Source organism: Argopecten irradians, chromosome 10 (genome assembly GCF_041381155.1).
Source record: "Argopecten irradians isolate NY chromosome 10, Ai_NY, whole genome shotgun sequence".
Taxonomy (NCBI): domain Eukaryota; kingdom Metazoa; phylum Mollusca; class Bivalvia; order Pectinida; family Pectinidae; genus Argopecten; species Argopecten irradians.
Genome location: NC_091143.1, coordinates 18,041,247 through 18,059,847, shown reverse-complemented (window position 1 = coordinate 18,059,847; position 18,601 = coordinate 18,041,247). Strand labels below are relative to the sequence as shown.

General features: G+C 34.2%; 1 protein-coding gene across 1 annotated transcript in view; it reads left to right on the top strand.

The window, feature by feature from the left end:
- Positions 1-5,701: 5,701 nt before the first annotated feature.
- The window catches only part of LOC138333300 (neuronal acetylcholine receptor subunit alpha-9-like), an 83,259-nt gene continuing 70,359 nt past the window's right edge, over positions 5,702-18,601 (top strand). The window contains exon 1 of the mRNA XM_069281590.1: positions 5,702-5,905. The gene's annotated coding sequence lies outside the window, so the exon portion shown is untranslated. The remainder of the gene's footprint in view (positions 5,906-18,601) is intronic.

The window sequence follows — 18,601 nt, the reverse complement described above, 5'->3', positions numbered from 1 at the left end:
TGTTTTAATCTTTACAAGTTTAAGCTGTGTAGTTGACTGCACTTCCTGTGCTTTACAATCTGCTGTAATTGTCCTGTAATCTAGGTCATGTTTGAAAATGCCTGAATGTGTCACTGACAAATCCTCATACTGTTACATTGTGTGAATAGTGATACTGTCTGGGAGTACTATTTTACATCGTCAGCTATGATCGCTAACCAAGGCATCGCTACAACAGAAGCTTTACTGGGACTAGACCTAGTGGAACGTCACTGGCCTTGGCGCATGGATACCGTTACATATAACACCTAAAGTACTATACTCCAGCGGTCAAGATGATCAGATATATTGTTCATCCGTACGCTGATATCAAACTAATGGCGAATTGCTTTTAAGGGCCGTAAAATATGATATATAACAAAACAGTTCTTGACACGTGCAGTTGGCGTGAAACTGTCGTCATAAGGTCGCGTCGCCTTGGTTACGCGTAGGCTTAAGTGTTATAGTGTCAATTCAACTTCCGGTTAATCATCTAATAAATAATAACTATTAAATTAATTCATATTCCGGTATTGACATATATATCAGTAAACAAAATAAACAAGTCTGTCATGTATCATTTAAGGAATCATTCTGTTATGATTTCATCTTTTTTCTGTCTTAAACTCAGTTATTTACTCATTGATGCAGTAATATGTATTGATAAGCAGATATCAAAATAAATTCAAAATACATCAAGTGTCTGTTAGAAGATGGCTACTGAGAGATCTTTGGCATCCATGGCGATATTGCATGATATAGATTTTCTACTAGCCCTGAACTATAAGTTGAAAGACAGATATAAACTAATAAATTAGTAGTTTTTTTTGAACGTCCCGACTTTCCTTCTAATTCCAATGTGGTCAGATATAGGTCCTGGAGTGACCATCGATGTCCGTGAAACACCCATACATACAGCCATACAAAAAGAAAAGCTAATAAAGATGGATTGTAAACCATTCTGATTTTTTCTCTTGTTCCCAGATTTGAGTTCGAAACTTGACGAAGTATATTGCTTTGACTTGGAACTCCGCATTGCCTCCATCAAATCATGGTTATGAATTGAACAGAAAACAAAAAGAACAAATTGAATCATTCAACGGGACTGAAGTAATTGAAGTAATTTCAGTCATACTGTGGCATGTTTGGATGCTCCACCTTTTTGGTTATATAATCATTAAGATATATTACAAATGTTGTATACGTGTTTATGCAGCATGACTGACGCTGTTGTTACCATGTCTGCAATGTTACTTGTCATTTATTAAAAATGACATTAACTGGACATTTTCATTCTATGTTGCAATTCATATTATATATTATATACCCAATAAATTAGCTTCAGTTGTGTCGTTTAGTGATGTAGATCTTAAACATGTAAATTTAAATAGCAAGATCAATCCTTTCAAACGAAATATCAAATCCTTACTCCTGTCTTGCGATATCGCATGTTTTAATAGGCAAACGTAGAGGTAAGTCATTAGTTAAAAACAATACTTTCAAATGAAATGTCAAAACCTTACAGCTGTCTAACGATATAAAACATTTGTAACAAAAAGAACATGTTTATGACAAACCATTATTTGATACAAATGATGAACAACAGGCTAATCTACAGAAGGCGTTCAAGAACAGGCGTTCGAAAGGCAAACACGAAAAACCTCACGTTGTCCCGTCATAAATCTGTCAAATTTGCAAAGTACGCTAGATTGAAGCTTTTCTCATTAACTGCTATAGACTGTGATGGCAGCATTAATGAATCTGGTTGTCATTTGCTATTGTTAACGACTATGTAATATAATGGGAAAGTAATATCAACGGAGCTGTTATTGGTTGAATATCATCGTCGGGTTTAATTACGTAAGAGACATACAGCCTTGTATATCATGTCACAGCTATACGTTAGATACGAACGTAAGCGGGCATCTTATAGTACACATCCGGGACTATTTTCCGCTACTCCTAATCCATTTCAGTACATATTGGTACAAGACACCTGAGTCTGGAAATGTCAAACCAACAATGTTGATAATATATCGTTCCTGTACTTGTCTATCTCACGTACTTAAGGTGACTGAAAGGCCATCATTACATGTGGCAATTGTAAACTGAATAGATTTAACACATCCAGAAATTCTCGTACGTTCTTTTATGATAGCAGGCAGGCATGCTTAAGATTATAACCGTGATTACAGTATTTAACGGAACGTCTAAGAAAAAGAATTTCGCCTAGTGATTTTTTTTATTTGCGAAAAAGATATAGATCATTTTTCAGCGATTAAGATTTTTTATAACAGAAAAAAATTGGTGTTATGCCAGCATATTTCCTATAATTGTCTGTTTTTGTGCTTTTTATGCCTATAATGTCAGCTGTCATCTCAATACCATCAAAACTGAAATTTGTCTTATGCCAATTTGAAAAATACAAAAATGCAAATAAATATTTATATTTGTGCCGCGGTGGCCGAACTGTTGCTTTTTCACCTCTGCCTTTCGAGTTAGAGTCTCATTTAGGGTAGTTATCAGGTACTGGTCGAAGTTATTATGGTTGATGTTGATGCTGAAGTTTATTTTCCACATATCGTGCATGTTATCTAAAATCGTCTCTGTGATTAAATAACGCTTGTAAAATACGATGATAGGCGGTTAACGAAGTGGATGAAAGCCAGTTTACCCGGAGAAAAAACATACGCCACGTGGTCACTACCTGGCCATTACTCCACATTGGATTCGAACTCTCGACCTAGAGATAGAGAGTTTGTGGTAATATGTTGGGACATCTTAACCACTCTTCCACCGCCATGATAACATGTGAAATGTCGGTGTGTGGAATGTGATGTGCTATTGATTTCCATTCGGTTCTAACTTGTACTTTAGCGACGTTCGTGTTAGCTGCAACCCTAAACCTACTTTAGTGTCAGTGATTTAGAGAAACAAAACAGTAAGATTTCATGAGTTAAATCAAGTCTCAAATCAAACCACAATTACTCCACAAGTTAATTCCTCCGAAACGCAAAACAATCTCGATAAAGATCGATAATTTTATGCTACTCTTGAAATGATTACTTTCGCAAACAGTTGTTGCCATTTGCAATAATACTGGGATCAGATAACAGAAGATACTTGTAAAGTAACGCACAGGGATGACTTGGCTTAAAGTTGTATTTCTGGTAATTTTCACTGTAACGATATATTGCTTAAACATTTGATATTTGAACATGCACATGTAACTTATTGATTAAGCTGCCCAAAAGAATATGTCGGCCTATAAGAGCGTCGAAATCTATGGATCATATATTCCTGGTTTTGAATACAGCGCCTTCAATCACCGCCATGTTCAGTACCTTCGGCTTTTGTCGGCATTCCGAATCGTACCACGTGATTTATGTCCACACGTCCTGCACGTGGTGATCCAGGTAACTAGCGTAAGCGCACATGTGTTTGTTTACGTTTTCCTTCTGGCTGATATGAGCAAATCGTGCTGGTATATGTCCACAGAGCGAGTATTTGAAACATCTAATTCACACATTGCCGTAATTCAATATTGTGTGTATCAAATACTGTAATGTGCAAGCATTATTTTCTTTGTAGATCCAGTCTGCTGAAGTCGACTGCATGTTATGTTTATGAAAAAAATTGTTGACATTTGGTTTCACAACTCTCGTGTTACTTCGAGATTGTCGCGACGATGTTCGGAAGAGTTCGGAATGATTCGGCATATTTCGAGCTTATTTTTGACGTGTACACGTTAAAAAGATTTTTTAATTCTATAATTAAAGATACTTCCAGTGCTGCAACTTTATAAAAAGTGGTAAATGTAGAAAGTTTAAACCTCGGACAGACGGGGAAAAATGTGTATAACACTTAAACAGTTTTCACTATGATAAAAAGAGCGAAAGTGATAGACCATACAACTTTAAACAAGTATCAACACTTTAAAAAATATATATAAAATAATTAATAATGATTGATTGTTGTTCTATATAATCGGTGATGATCTGTAACTGTTATAAATTGAGAGACTTTTTATTCAAATATCTGATAATGATGACTGTCCCCACCATGTGCAAAACAGAAGGTAGTTTTCGTTTGACAGCAGAGGAGTTTTGATTAGGACCCGATACATTACACAGACGTTTCAGCTTGTAAGATTAAGAGAAATGACACAAACCGAAAACTACTTATCGAATAAAGTGTTCGACATACTAAAGGGGTAATTGATAAACGCGCACTCTTACACACTTGGCTCCTAAAACATAAAAGAGGTTATCAAAACATAAATTGTCTTATTTGAATTACTTAAGGATCCGCAGCTCCGAGGTTTCAGCCTTGTTGAAGTCTTGTTTCGACCTAAATCATAGAGTTTTTGAGATTATCAAATACAATTGATCATTATCTGTAGCGTAATGTCATTTTCTTATATTTTCAAAAAATTAGGCCTTCATAAGTTTGTATTTTTTTTATTAAGGGATTTTAAGAAATGGCACATTTGACTACTGTCTTGAAAATGTGTATTCTTTCGTTTTGTGTAGAGCCAAACTTATACCCCTTTTCTTTAAATATTTTACCTTAATCATCACTGTGACAGTACTTTTGGCTGTATCGAGCTAATTTTGCTGTAAATCTTTACTTGGTTCATGGTTATTGAAATATAAAGCAATAATGTGGGAAATGATACACATTTATCACTTTAAGTTTACGTTTTAAAGTAATTTGAACATTTTCATTTTTTACTATTTTTTAATATTGAAAAATAACAAATATTCAAATGGGCAAAAAAGTAAGCACATGGAACACCCCTCATATGTCTGACTGAATTAAAAAGAGCAACCGTTCCCTCGTTGATATGCAAAATATTTGCAAAAGTTTGATACTGGAACGTTTTCTATAAATGGTTAAATCTGGCAAAATGGTGCATTTTGTAACTCACAATTAAGGGTTGCTATTCTGAGAAAAGATATGTGTCTTATTAAACTAAGTGCTATATTTAAAGAAGACCACTGTAAAATGAAGTCTGCTAACATCTATATTTATGAAACTACTCATTAGGAAATTATAGCTTAAATTATCGGACATGTTTTATCTTCCTTTTCGTTTAATACAGTTAAAAATTGACTTCTCAGAGGTGTGCATCCTTAATATAACCCGATCTAAATACTGCTACCATATGCCACTTGCAATTCACCTCTATTGTATTCCCCAACCAGTTAATATGAAAATGGACATCCAGGTATATTAGGCGTGATGAACCCTTAAAACAAAAATTAACTGATATCACGTCTATTATCTCGTAGGGCGCTGACGGATAGAAAACACTGGAAAGAGTACTATGGTGTCAACACGTGCATTACACGTACTTAAGACATATTGTCTCTGTTGACAGTGTATTTTATTGAAATAAATGTTATTTTGACACGGATGATTGGTAGGTGGTAGGAAACACTATTAGGCAAAGTGCATTACAGTCCAACTTACATTTGTTTATGTAACTGTGCGCAGTGAGGTGTAAAACATGCACTCTAGTGAAAGGTTGAACGCTTTCCTTTTTCCTGTAACGTAAATGAAAAGCTCGTTTGTGTTTGAAATGTGAGGCTGCAAAAAATGCAGACCGAAGCTGATACTTTACTAGGTTTCTTAAACAAAACAGAAAAATAGTGTTGTCGGTTTAATCCCAGAACATGATAAAATAAATATACTGCTCGCTTTTACTCAAACGTTGGTGATGTCATTGCGAAAACGCAACAAATTTATGTATACAATAATACTGAACTTCGGAGCGAGCTAGAGTGAAAAGATTGAAAAAAGGAAATGATAATATCCATGCGAACTATGACGAGCTACATATTGCCATGATTGCCTTTTGTAAGAAGATAATTGGCAAGGCAAGGTAAGAGGCATTTTTATTGTACAATCTATACTAATATTATTTGTCCTATAATTTAACTTACACTGTCTTCAGACCTATTTGGCCGGTAGACCTAGCAAATATAATAATGAACTGCTTCTTAACCAGCTCCAGTCCAATACAACAGCTGTGTGATAGAGAGGCATTTCCCGGATGGGATTTCATGCAATGGCCTCACATCTCATGACATCTCGTTACAGTTACTATGCATGTGGATGATTAAATAAAGCAACTTATCTTAGACATACAGGTCATTGGGGATAACGGGAATTAATTCCATTTATGTCACTGATTTCTACTGCTGGAAATATTCCCACATAACTTTCCCCAAAGGACTGTGCGTAGACACACTTTTTTCTTGGTTCTTTCAAGACATATTCACGTTAAACGAAAGATTGGAATGAAATCGAATCAAGGATACAGTTAGAATTCGATATACTGGGTTTTGTGCAATGTGTGATTTAAAATCGTAGTTTTAACGTTTCGTTGATTTACCGCATACGCTTTAAAGACGTAATTATACTCGCCTAGATCATAGATTACAGCACTGTATTATTAAATTTTAGAGGTAAATGAGTGAATAGCTTTTAATTTCAGCAATATAATATTGACATCAAATTGGTGTATGATGTCGCATTTGGCCTTGTGTTTATTTTTTTGTTTTTGTTTTGACATCTATTGTAGATGACCTATATTTATATTAATTCATTTGTAAAATAAACACTGCTTAATTCTGCATGATGTAAAATGGTTTGACCATTCCTTACTGTGAAACCATTATATTTCGATGAGTTAAATTTTCGTGGTTTTCGTCTAAGACTACGTCCCCACGAAATTTGATCTGTTTAAAACGCCGGAGACATGACATGATTGTACCTTACAAAACTGTGGTTACAGTATTAGGTTTTAGTTTTTCGTCATATAAACAGTCAAAGTCATCAGGTTTGATAATGTAGGAAAACCGAAGAACCAGGAGAAGAACCACCGCGTAGCGGTCAGTATCGGGAAACTGCTTTACATGACATTCGAACTCGCGACTCAGAGGTGGAGGGCCTGTGGTAATATGTCGGGACATCTTAACCACTTGGTCACCGCGGCCCCAGTATTATTTTCAAACCATTTTTGTTTTTGTTGATTCATTCTTTTTTTATTTAAAGAGGATTGCATACAGTCTACAGGCTACTCGATTCTCTCATCAAAATGAAACAAACAAACACACACACCTATATATATATATATATACACGCAGTAACAGACAAAACATTTACAAACATACACGCACACTCACACACAACTCTCTCCACAAAATAAAACTCAACGGAATTGTAAAAAAGTTGGTCCCTCACGAAAACTGACCCCAACGAAAATAAATGGTGGTACAGTATGATGTATTTGTTTGTTGCTTGGTAATTATTTATCTGAATTGTTTAGCTTCCGCTTCATTTAAAGCTGACCTGATTCGGTCAATAATAATAGCTTTTCTATAACGGTTGTGGTAATTGTGTGCTACTCTACGGTTTTATTCCTATCTCAGTCCAGGAAGTGAGTTATGACGAGCTGGATAAGACACTCTGTCCCTTTTTGGGCGCGACGTGACAGTGTCAATGGAATATGTCAAAGGGTTCGCCCGGTAAATGATGCAAAAGTGGAAATTGTGTTATGTCTCTAATAGAACAATCTACGATAAAATATGTGGCTCTGACTTCACTGTCCTTGGTTTCTGGGTAAAGAGGTGTCAATAATGTATTTCCGTCCGACTATCATTCTACTATCGACCTATATATCATACTAGACTGGGAAGGACAATCAGTGTGTTATATAGTGAAAGAGGTTTTCGCCAACAGTATGATATTCGATTAGCCAATATTTGTCGAAACGTTACCATGACACTTTGAAAAGTGATATTAAAAAGCCATGTAATTGGTGTCCTTTCGAATTCTATGTAACATGTTGTTGTCATAAAGCTATAATAAATATTTTTTTTATTGAAATGAGGAATATTGACACTACAAGACTGTATTTCAATGTCTGAAGTAAACGCCAGACATAAAGTGTTCTTCAATCTCTGTAAAAATGATCAAGACACATTTCCAAATGACAATGGAATGACCACAACAATGATATAATTGTCACCCCTCGATGTTGAGACAAGCCCATTTCAACCCAAGAGGTAAGATTCTTAAGTTCACAAACACGATGCTTGCCGAGTATTTGACAGCTTAAGAATCTTACCATGTTTTTCTTTTAACCCTGAACTCGTTCGTTTTCTTATTTGTTTAAAGTTGATATTGCATAATTTCATGACAACGTTGACCTGATTTACCGTAGTCAGCGCAAGCAGGTTATATAATACTGATCTTCAAATGAGTAAGATAAATATAATTTTTCCTTCCCTAAAACATGGAATTCCTAACCTGGTAGGTAAGATATTTTAGCTGTCCAATACGAGTCTTGTCGAGCTTCATAATCTTGTCCCGAGGGTTGATATTTACCTTACCTCACACTCAAGGGTGTGGATCATTATTTTCTCTCTCTTTACCTGCGTACTTTTTTGTTGTTTATTTAGTGTTGACAATGCATATATGCAGAATAATGTTGACTTGATGCATTTTTTTCTTTTAAGATAGTTCATATTGCATTCCTGTATTTGAACAAAGCTATTCAATATAAAGAACTACAAGTGACAAATTTTCAATGCAATAATGGTTGGATCACAAAACAGATGGTAAAATGAAAAAAAAAAAAAAATGATGAAAAATAAGAAAAAATAAAATGAATTAACTAAAAATATGAAATAAAATTAGCAACTACGTTAGAATCATTGGAATGATATTGTCCTTTGTGATGTCAATAACATAAGGTGTGGATATCCATGTCCAGTGAAAAGTTTATTTTATGATTTAATGATATTTTAATAAGAGTGCAGCTCTTTGCGTAGAGGGAAGCTCCACTAACCATAACACGTGTGTTAGCATATAGATTTGAATACATTCCAGTACCCCCTGAATTTGGAATCTTGTCCCTGCGGGAAAGGTCTCGTGCTTCCATGTAGGCAACCATGTTTCAATTCTCGTTATTAACATGCATGATAGGTTATTTTCCGAAACGTGTCATTGAGATACGCTTTGAAATTACTGTATTGTAGTTTTAGATAACCATATATAGACAAGAACGACACAAAAACGTACTTGCCAAAAAATATATACGTCATGAAGCAGGATGCCAAAGATGACGATACAAATCCCGCGCAATTTAAAATATTCCGCCTTGATAGAAACAAGATTGAACTGTTCAAGATGAATAAATTTCTTTCACCGCGTCTATCACACTATGACCGACCGATTATCGATATCTTGTCGAGGAAATATGTATATAATAGAACTTCAAAACATCCGTGAATAGTACATTTAAAGTGCGACGAAAATTCAATGATCGGACCTATATTTTCATGTTGCTTCGCTCTTCCGAGGCTTCGCCTTCAATTCATATCAACAACTTGTATATGTATTTCACAATGAAAAAAGTAAAAAAAAAATATTATAATTTCATTGTGCTACATACAATTGGATATAAAAAACTAAATAACAAATGAAGTCAAAAGATGATTTACGACTAGTCAGTGGCCTTGTGGTACAGTTTCTCATGATATATGTAATGAATTTAGTCGATGAAGTGTTTCATAGTGCAAAGGGGTTCCATTGGTGTCAAACATACAGGAAACTCCTATACAATGTCACAGCTTCCTGATCTTGTAAGCGTTTGTAGCATGTCCAACTCAGAAAGATAATCAAACTTCTCCATCAACACAAAGACAAAATATAACGACAAGGATAGAATATGGATTTTGTTTCTTCCAATTCTTATTTTTCATGCCTTTTTATTTCTTAACAATACATGAACACATAATGTAAAATACTATATCAATTTAGTTAGAGTTACTATAGAACAACAAGATTCACAATATAATTAATTTTACCTCGTCGCTTGAAAATTGATTTAAAAAGTATTTTCAACAACTTGGGATAAAACGTCATTTCAAAAATAGAACAAGGTTACAAACATAATGATAATGTAATGTGAAATTCACTTTCATGTCACATGCATTACGATTAACCTTTCTATCCGTCGGTATAACATTGACAAAGAAGGGTGGTGCAAATAATTCGACCACATCAGGAGATCCTTGCCATATAGTACTGATGTGTCCGTATTAGACATAGATGTTGGTGAAGAGAAACATAACATAACCTCCTTCATTAGGTTGAGATCTTATCCCCCTGTTTTACCATCTGAAGCTGAAAACCATTAGCAAAAACATCTTGTTTGACGTCTGAAAAATATCTAACCTCTGAAGGTGAAATTCTCTTGTCAGAACCTGAGGAATCTGAAACAATCTTTTAGTTTAATAGGTATCAGAGTTATTAACAGAATTCATGAATTGTTTTTTTTTATTAGTTTTTTTTTCTGTTTAGTTTCAAAGTTTGTAATGTAAGATGTGAAATCAAATGACATACTGTAATTAGCAAGAAACTGTTACAAAACACCGTCATAGGCCCATCCATCAGATCATCAAATGCGTATTTCTAGTTTAAAAAAAGAAGGTGTCTTGAACGTTTGGTACCGTTGGCGATTGATTTGTTACTTGCCGTTTCTGTACTGTCGTCTCCGCCGGCCGTGCCTATCAATTAACAATCGCATTCCTCCCGACTGAGTCCAAACCACTTCATCATCCCATTGATTCTGGAGTTAATTAATCTGCAAATGTTGACATGTATTGAGGGCAGACCCCAACCTCAGGCCACTCCTAGGTGGCGTGTAACCGGACCAGGCCCGGGAGCACACCCAGTGATACTCAGGGATGGATTGTTTGGTTTACGTCATCAGTTTAAGGTCCGCCGAAGATGACCTTTAACCTCTGATAAAGAATAGAGCCTAATACATTGCGAAGGTGTGTGTTTAGGGACACTGGGGTATATTCCCACTGTGCCACCTTGCATTGGTGATTCGGGGATGGCGAGTTGAGGGTTGGGATGAGTTGTAGGTGGTGGGAGTGGGTCAGTATTTGTCCAGAGTCGTTTACATTTTGGTAAAAGATGAAACGTGCTATGTTAAAGGTAAACTTTATTTCAATGTGAGTTTTAAACGGATATTAACATCGTGTCCAATTTGTGAATATATCCTATTGTTGATTTAATTGGTATATTGACATAGTTGGTAATACATATGAACGTAAGCTTCTCCAATACTAACCTTGGTGTCGTTTTGATATAATTGATCCCTTTATTATGAATACATTCTTTATACACGACTTTAAACGATTGTACGATAACATCATTGTATTAAATGCAAGTCGGATATTAAGCATATATTGTTTAGGTACAAATTATATCAACTCTATTTTATGCATATAAGTGTCGGTATTTATGTTTGCATGACCCTGATCAGAAAATGCAGCTCGTTTGCTTCTTTTAACTTACCGCATTCAAAGACATAAACAAAGTTGAAATGGTCATTTATTAATGACGTAATTATAATATCCAAATATTGGTTGTTATACAAGTATCGGATTTGCTGAACATTTCTATTCGGCATTATAAGTAATAAGCAGCAAAGACGGGGTATAAATCTTGCCACAGATGGTATGAGCCTACCGACCTCTAGCAATTGACATCCCCTATATTTTTATAAGTTTGGTTGCAAGAAGTTATCAAAACATCTACTGTATAACATGAAAAGAATCGTAGGAATTTGTTTTTCGTGGTCTAAAGCTTTTATGTTTTTTCATTGGTAGAAATAACCGTGGCTAGTGTTTGTAACCGTTATTGTAGTTTTGTAACGAACCATTTTCGTTGTTTTTCATAGCTATTGTAATGAAGAAAATTTTAAGATTTATGTAAACAATTAGCGTTAGTGTTTCTACCAGAAACGGTAAAAATGGATAATGATACAAATGGTGAAAAATAGTCCACATCTTTTATATTACAATTGTTCTATCCTTTTATGGCTAGTTAATGGAATATGTATTTCTTATTATAAAATCAGTCCTTCAGTATGACCCAAATAATCCCTAACTTAAGTTTTTACAACATGCATGAAATGTTTAACTAAAACACTTAATATTCTTCTTTACAAACACATTTGATGAAAAAATAGGCCACACATGGCTGGTTAATAAAAGATGTATTTTATTCTATAAAATCAGTTTTTCAGTATGACCCAAATAATCTTCCTACAGGGAAAATTGATGTTCTCCTATCGACTTTTAGCTGTAAGTTTCTATAAAATTGAATGGTGTTTATCGAGTCATGCTGTCCCTCTAGGCCGGGGTAGCCTTATACTAGGTTTTTACTACCTTGGCTCGTGTTGCACGTCCATATGAACCTAACTAGTACGGTTTCGTCCCCAGCTGACGATCTATCCCTGTGTGTGAAGGTTCCTGTCTCTCATTCAATCAAACCCTAACGTAGTTCTCGTATCGATCGTCTGCACTGGAGGGAAAGATGTCCCTAAAGATATTAGTCACGTGACTCTGATTTTTCTGTGAGTTATAGTTCTTAAACTTCTGAGACCATACATCGCAACTTCCTTGTGTATAAAAGTGAACAGAACTTGTGATACTCTAAAGCCTGCTTTGATTACCAACGATTCGTGTTTTCTTCAAGACACAAAATCTCTATTTAGCTATATTGTTGATTTTAAACACATACTGGTGAATTCACTTCTTCCTCAAGGGAGCTTACTCAAATCTCGTTTGTGTTACATTTGCTCTCTCTAATACACTCCAATATTAACGTACTCTATAACTTTGAGTGTACAATTAACCGTATTGCTACGATGGTTCATCAACAAGGTTATGTAATACACCATAAGCTACAACTGCGATTAAAGATTAAACTAGTCGTACCTTCCTTCAACAAACACACTATTCATCAATTAACTCTCCGATGACCGACTTCCTATATCGAATTTATCAACTTAAAAACATAACTATGCATGAATTGTTTGTGTGCCCATTTCACATTAGTGGTTACTTGTTTTCCCCAGTGCCCATCATATATCGACCAAAGCAAGTAATATATGTATATACAAGATTAGAATTGCATAACTCTAGGATTCTTATACTCGGTCTGCATTTTAATTGCGGGAGATAACATTGTTGATGAACAGTAGATTTTGAATTCCTAGGATAAGCCCGTTGGCTCACAGTAGACATTTGCTATCTTACACGTTCCCGCCTAGAGGCAGGTGTGTTTGATTATTTAGTAAATTAGTTACTGGTTTGTCGCCTACATGATGTTGTCTAATCTGTTTCGAGTTAGGTTGCTTCTGATGATCATTTGTGCCCTAGAATATATTTTGACGAAACGTTTTTGTGATGTAGCTCTGTTCTTCTGTTCATTACAACTGATCAAACGCTATGAAATATTTTCATATGCATTTTTTGTCATTCTTGTAGAAACTATTGCGTCAAACCAATTATAACCCTGTATCTTATTTCGGCCTCCTACGAATCGAAAATGTATGACGTATGTCGCACTTGATGACGATATTCTTTAAATATGAATTTCTATTTCTGACAACCAGATTCGCGTTTTAAATATGTTCAATACCTTTTGAAACTAAACGATTTGAAGGCAAATAATGCCCTTTGGATAACAATTTACACGCTTTGACGACGTTTCTTTGAGGACGATATACTTAAATTACCTTTTGGAATTGTTTTATGTTTTATGCGTTTTATACAGCTAAAGAAAGAACTCCAACGCAAATGTTTCACGCATAATTGTAAAAATGTACGTTTAATCGCGAATATAATGAAAATAATTATAACGGGAAGTATTACACATATGCACGCAAAAACCCCGTGGCTTACAGTATTTTGTCAGCTGTATAGATTGTAAAGATATAAAAAGGATCTTTGGAATTTGGGATTGGTACTTTACCCGTCCAATACAGCTATAAAACCATATTCATACAGATGAGTGTAAATAAACATTTTTGTGGGAATCTTTAATCATTTTAGTTGTAATCATATTATGTTAGTTGTAATCCCATTCTTTTAGCGATGATCTTATTATTTTAGCGATAATCTTATCAATTTATAAGTAGTTTTGTTATTGTAGCGGTAATCTTATTATTTTATCGGTAATCCAATTATTTTAGCAATAAATTTATTATTTTATCGGTAAACTTATTATTGTATCTTGCTATTGTAGCGATAATCTTATTACTTTATCGGTAATCTTATTATTGTAGCGATAATCTGATTATTGTATCGGTAATTTTATTATTATAGTGATAATCTTATCATTTTATCGGTAGTTTTATCATTGTAGCGGTAATCTTATTATTTTATCGGTAATCCAATTATTTTAGCAATAATCTTATTATTTCATCGGTTAACTTATTATTGTAGCTTACTATTGTAGCGATAATCTTATTTTATCGGTAATCCCATTATTTTAGCGATGATCTTTTTGTTTTCCAGTAAACTTATTAATGTAGCGGTAATCTTATTTTTTAGCGAAAATGTTATCATTGTAGCGGTAATTTTATGATTTTAGCGATAATCTAATTATTCTGGCGATAATCTTATTATTGTAGCGGAAATCTTATAATTGTATCGATAATTCCATTATTAAGCGATAATCCTATTATTTTATTGGTGAACGTATATTGCAGCGGTAATTTTATTATTGTAGCATCAATCTTATTTTCGCGATAATCTTATTATTTCATCGATAATCTTATTATTTTAGTGATAATCTAATAATTCTATCGGCAATCCCATTATTATAACGATAATCTTATCGGTAATCTTATTATTGTAGTGGCAATCTAATTTAGCGTTCTTTGCGGTTATCACTCGCATTGTAATAATAGCCCTAATTACCTTTCCAGTATGCCGTCGATATAGTATTTACTGTGAATGCGAGAATTCATCATTGCGTTAACTTCAAAATACGTTTTTTGATAAAACATGATCGTGCCAGAATAAGCATTCTTGCAGTATATATTCTCTTTTAATTTTCACTTATTATTCAGGAGGATAATTGTTGCTCTTAAACATACCTGAATTAGGTAAATATTCAATGCCTTAAAACAAAAACTAGTCAAGGATACGTTCGCATTTTACATTATGATAATATTAACATACAGATAACAGTAAAACCTGTGTTAGTGATCATATTCTTATAAAGACCACCTGTTTGATGAGAACGCTTTATCTGTCTTCAAAATGACTCATTTTAAAACAATTTGACTTTGCATCAAGATCACTTGTCTAAAGAAGATTTTGGAGAAGTTTGTACATGATCCATAACATTCTCATGTAAGAAAAATTAAACTTTGCATGCAAAATGGTGACCGCTTATAGATGTTCCAAGCTATCCCGGTATTAGAAATGCATGCGATATGGTTTGTGTCATGGCATTGCTGACGCTGTGTGTATATATTGTATCTGGCAATATCTTCGGTATGTCTTGAAGTTCGATTTAATATATTTCTGTGCATGCACATCTATCACGGATGTATGCTTGTCTGTTGATATGTGGCTTCAAAATAAGAAAATAACACAGCAAATTAAGATAAAACGATATAAAAAGATAATTTAAACGGTAACTCGGCGAGTGTGATCCATCAAATAAGACATTTTCGATGAATTTATTGACAAGCTTATCTGTAGAAATTGCGATCAACCCAGAAACAACAAATGGTTTTCACATCGTTGAGTCTCGCCGCACTATGTCAGTCAAACTTCCTTCTTCATGTTAAAAAGATCCGTAAACACCCATGAAGCACGAAACTTGACTTTATTAACTTAGCGGTGGTATTGTGTAAATATTATCCCTAGCTGACGCTCTCGACCGAGATGATATGATAAGTCATTACTGTTAATGCGCTTGTGAACGTCGTCTTTCGACTCAAAAAAGGAGAAGAGTATGTTTCCAGTTCCTTATCTAAAGATATTTTACCTTGACATTGGGTTTTGTTTTATCATGACGTTACGCCTTATATATTTAGTATCTTCCATTTTTTATGCTTGATTTACAATATGTCGCACACAGTAAGCCAGTTCTGACTACCAATGATTGTGTTGATTGAAAATACACTCAACTTGAATACAAGAAATATGTGGAGAAATAAGTTGAAATATACTTCATCGCAGATATGTATGTATGCAATTTATTGATTTAACAGATGTCTGAATGGGTGTCTCTAGAAATTGTGACATTTTGATACTGCTGATGTTGATGATACCAGATAAGATGTGAATTTCCACAAATGGGTGGAAAAATATAATAAAATGACATTTGATAAGGTCAGGCCAAATAAGCTTTATTCTGGTGGTTCAGCACTATTTGTATTCCACTCGACCACACTTACGGGTGTATCAGGGCGAGGTTAGTGTGTAGCCAGCCGGGCTCGAACCCGCAATCCCGGGCTTATTACTGGTCCATCGCTTTACCGGCTGAGCTAAAGGGAAATTCCCCGTAACGCGAACATGCAATGTAGAAGACGACCAATCACCATGTACATTTGAAACCTACAACACAGTTAAAACATAGTAAGAATGCATCAAACAATATACATTGTCTAGGTTTACGATTTAAGATATTATTATTGACGTTTTATAATAAATAAAAAATTGTGTCGAACTTCTTAAACGATTAGTTAATTGCTGATACTGCATGTTCTAATAGTTCTTTCAAAGTCATTTTAACTTGAATAGAAAAAGGGCTATTTCTGAATATGATATTGTTACCTTTTATGGAATACTTTCTCGACGTATAACTCTAAAAGAATTAAAACATGTAATGAGTTACTTTTGGTGTAGTGGTGACTCTTTATATTGGGATACGTGAATTCCCGATAAAACAAAGAAACTTGCATTCCGCCTCTTAATGAAAATTTGTCCTTTTAATGACAAATATCTTGTCTTTCGTATTGAATTGTGAAGTGTGTGGTGGAGGATAACGCGGTATATTCGTGTTGTGTCTTCTTCTATAGCGTGACACTTTTTATAGTGCTATATCACTGAAGCATGCTGCTGAAGACACCAAGCAACACACCCCACCCGGTCACATTATACTGACAACGCGAAAACCAGTCGTCCTACTTCCTGTATGCGAGCGCTAAGCAGGAGCAGAAAATACCACTTTTATAGACTATGGTGTGTCTCTGCCAGGGGACAGAACCCAGAGCTTACCTCACAGGGTCAGGCGCTCAACAGACAGCCAATAGTGAGACGGTGTCAAGAGAGACGTTTGGAAGAACAAATATAGTTAGGAAGAAGATAAAATATAAGACCTAAATTTAGTCGCCTTTTATGATCATGAAATAAGAACAGCAAGTATAATTCTAACGCACTCGAAAATTTCTATTGTAATCTGACAAGTGAGATGTCTGGTGAATGGAGTTAAATGTTAATAGATTCTCTTTATTTCTCTTATTTTACAATCACATCAAAAAAAGCGTTGTTCAGTTCATAATATCTAAACCAAATTTTCAAAGTAAAGTGTCTATTTGTATAATCAGACAAGAAAAAAGTGTCTATTTGTATAATCAGACAAAACAAAAGTGTATATTTGTATAATCAGACAAGACAAAAGTGTATATTTGTATAATCAGACAAAATTAAAGTGTCTATTTGTATAATCAGACAAAATTAAAGTGTCTATTTGTATAATCAGACAAGACAAAAGTGTATATTTGTATAATCAGTGTATATTTGTATAATCAGACAAGACAAAAGTGTCTATTTGTATAATCAGACAAGATTAAAGTGTCTATTTGTATAATCAGACAAGACTAAAGTGTCTATTTGTATAATCAGACAAGACTAAAGTGTCTATTTGTATAATCAGACAAAATTAAAGTGTCTATTTGTATAATCAGACAAATTAAAGTGTATATTTTATAATCAGAAGACAAACAAAGTGTCTATTTGTATAATCAGACAATAAGTGTTATTATCCTAAAGTGTTATTTTTAATCAGACAAATAAAGTGTCTATTTGTATAATCAGACAAGACTAAAGTGTCTATTTGTATAATCAGACAAGACTAAGGTCATTTATATCAGCAAGACTAAGTCATATATACTTTTTTTCAATTTCAGCTCTTCTTTGCATACATACACTATTTTATCTCAAGCACTACCTATAACAATATGATTTTGTTTTGTTTCTTTGATAAAGTAATCAGTAGAGAATAGCATAGATTTGAGCAATGCATTTTTGAAAGCACTGAAAGTTATGTTAGAAATCAAAACTCGAACAATTGCTCAGTACCAATGGCTGTGAGCCAAGTCTAAACCACAATCTATTATCTAGAGTTGTTTAACAACTTTAAAGTGTAAAATTGGTCACATGACACAGTCATTACTGTAAATATATATTTATGAACGACAGAAGTCCACACAGTAAAGTAGGTATGTAGTATTTTGACATTTCCACAGTGAGGTATCGCTTTGCTAATGTGTTGATGTATAGCATATGCCACTATAAAATATAACTTTAGCAGACGTTTTGTTTCAAATGATAGATGTTCACGACCTGTTTTTTTTAAATGCAGTTAAATGTCAAGGTTAATAAGTCGTTTCAGTGTCAGATAAAATTCTCGATATTTTGATGAAATTTGCTATTTAAATTTAGCTTTACATCCTATTTCTGAAAAT